Source organism: Elephantulus edwardii, unplaced genomic scaffold (genome assembly GCF_000299155.1).
Source record: "Elephantulus edwardii isolate Elephantulus edwardi_28Jun2011 unplaced genomic scaffold, EleEdw1.0 scaffold00390, whole genome shotgun sequence".
NCBI lineage: Eukaryota > Metazoa > Chordata > Mammalia > Macroscelidea > Macroscelididae > Elephantulus > Elephantulus edwardii.
In genome coordinates this window covers 1,030,991-1,033,860 of record NW_006400140.1, presented here as the reverse complement: position 1 = coordinate 1,033,860, position 2,870 = coordinate 1,030,991, and the positions used below count along the sequence as shown (strand labels likewise).

Sequence of the window (2,870 nt, the reverse complement as noted above, 5' to 3'; positions counted from 1 at the left end):
GTAGTAGAAATTGTGCAGTTTAGGCTACAACAAAGTTTTAGTCTGTTGTTCATAGTTTCACTATGAATCTTATTCAACAACTACAATATATCCATATGAAAGTCAGAATCGTATACACATAACTAAACACAATTTCTAATTACTTGCATATAATACATAAACCTTGCCCATAATCATGTGCCTTTGTAGTAGGATAATTTAATAGTACAAATTATCTCCTCCATCTACCTGTTTAATTTCTCTCATCACAAATTAGAATAACTTTAAAGAATGACCGTCATTATCTGAAATGACAACCATTCTGAAAGTCATGTGCTTCTAGGCCTCTAGAATATTTTGTATATTCAGATGTGAATGTTCACAAATGAGATACGAGATAATACATATTCTATAACAATTTAATCTTTGAAACTATGGTAGGATAGACTATCTAACAAAAAGAGGTCTTTTATTTTCCTCTCCTCATTTCTTTCTTTATTGGAAAAAAAGAAAGAAAGAAAAAGAAAAATTGTCTGAACCAGATCACTAAGCACTACTTTACAGTGTGATGATTTTCAAACACTGTGGTCATGTTACACACTGAAATTTGCTTCTGACCATTGAAAATGGCCATCCATATTTACTGGTAATTGTCACCAAAATAAAATATTACAAGTCAAATTCCAGAGTTTTTTCTGTTCTTTATTTCATTAACAATACATCACATTCATAGGATATTTTGTGTCATATTCTGAGAGCTGGACAATGAATAAGGATGACAGCAGAAGAATCAATGCCTTTGAGTTATAGTGCTGGAAAAGAGTATTGAAAATGCAATGAACTGACAAGAAAACTAGTAAGTCTGTCCTCAAGAGGGTTAAACCAGTTTGCTCTTTGGAGGCAAAGATTTTGAGGCTTTGTCTCACATACTTTGGGCATGTTGCCAGGAGAGACCAATCCTTGGAAAAGGACATCATGCTTGGAAGGGTAGAAGAACAGTGTATGACAGGAAGACCCTGGATGGAATGGATTAACACAGTTACCTTGGCAATGAGGTCAAGTATATCTGAGACAGTGAGGTTTTCTCAAGATAGGGCAAAATTCAGAGCTGTTACTCATGTAGGTTTCTATGAATCATATTTGACTCGCTGGCACCTAACAACAACAACAACAATAGCCACATATGACATTTTAAGTTATAGTAAAATGACAAATCTAGTTGTAGTCACTTTAGATGAAGATATATAACTTATAATAAAATTATTAGTGTAGAAAAATGACAAAACCCAACCAGAGGGAAAAAAAATACTAAACTAACACCAGATTTGGGTTAAGAATCGAGGTTTGGAATTTATTATAAAACTAAATTGGATCCTGAAATTCTTGTGTGTATCTCTGGTGGTGTAGTCTATAAAAATTTGCACTGCTATCCTGAAGGCGGCATCTGTCCGACAATTCCAATCCATCTGTGGTTCCAAAAGGAAACATTAGGTATTATACTTAAGGCAACAGCCCAGTATTAGATGTTCATTGCAAAGAGGACCGTGGGGAGAAGGACAGAGAGGCAATTGTGCAGCAATGAATGAATATTTTAAAAGTGAACTGGGGGAGGGGAAGGAAAAGAGTAGGTAAGATGTGCAATAATGAATGAAAGAAAATCCAACTTTTCTGTAAACTTTCACCAAAATAATAATTATAATTGAACATTTTATTAAAAAATAACAATATATTAATAATAAACAAAAAATAATTGTTGTTGTGTATCATAGAGTAAGAATCCACTCATAGTATAAGAATCCACTCCAGTGTATTTTCAGATGCATTAAATCATAGGGGAGAAAATTACCCATCCTTTTCTCACAGAGCAGTTGGTAGATTTGAACTGTGTGCCTTTGAGCTGGAAGCACAACACATTCTCATTAAGCAAATAAAGATAGATATTTGCTAAAACAATACCCGTCTCCCTTCAGTTCATTTTAAGCTTTTCCACAAAATTACTTCCTCAGTTTTAACAAAATTTTAGGTTGTTTTTTTTTTTTTAGTTTTAATATTGTGAATACGGTTTCATTAATGTATTACAACATTCTATGAGTCTGAATCTTCTCTAAATAATGAGTTTGGCTCCAAGGAGGAACTTTTACACTCGAGAATCTGTATGTCACTAAGAGCTCTACAAATATTTTCACTTAATGGTCTGCATCTAAACACAAGAGAATCCTCTTTTCACAATATCCTCCATGTAATTTTATTAGAATTTATTTTAGTCCTAGGATTTTGGCTCTTTGTAGCTAAGGTAAGTTATTTTTAACACAAGAAACATTTGATTTGCTCCTGCATCTCTGGTGACTTTTGCACAGAGAAGCAAAGTTCATTATTACAGTACAGAGTGAAAAGAAGCCCAGAAGTTCAAGTAAGCTAGACATGTTTCTATTGATTACAACACTACTGAGAGTAGGATGAGATAGATAAAAGCCAGAAAGTTGGAATTAGTTTGAAATTATCTCTCTAAGGAGCAAGACCTTTGGAGAAAGCACTAGATAAATTACAACTTGCATTTTAATAACCTTCAAGCCCAAAGAGCTGTGAGTATACTCTGTGTATTAAAAGAAAAATGCATTTGCAAGGTAATTTATATCCTATTCTTTGAAACATTTGGGAGATATTCAAAGGAAAATTGTAGCAAACATCTTGCAGTTGCCATAGAACCAAAGTCAATGACCCTAATTTCGGTTTGAAATAGAGAATTATATATACTTGCTATGTCTATGGAACTGTACAGTTCAGTAGAACTGCCTGTGATGATATAAATATGGTAGCTGCTAGTTAAAAGATGCCATTGAGGACTTGGTATGTGGCTTGTGTAAATTAAAAAATTCTTTAATTTTTCTTTT

At 33.3% G+C, this 2,870-nt stretch overlaps 1 pseudogene; it reads right to left on the bottom strand.

Annotated features, from left to right (window-relative positions):
• Nucleotides 1-1,405: 1,405 nt before the first annotated feature.
• LOC102856860 overlaps nt 1,406-2,870 on the bottom strand; it is an 11,447-nt pseudogene continuing 9,982 nt past the window's right edge.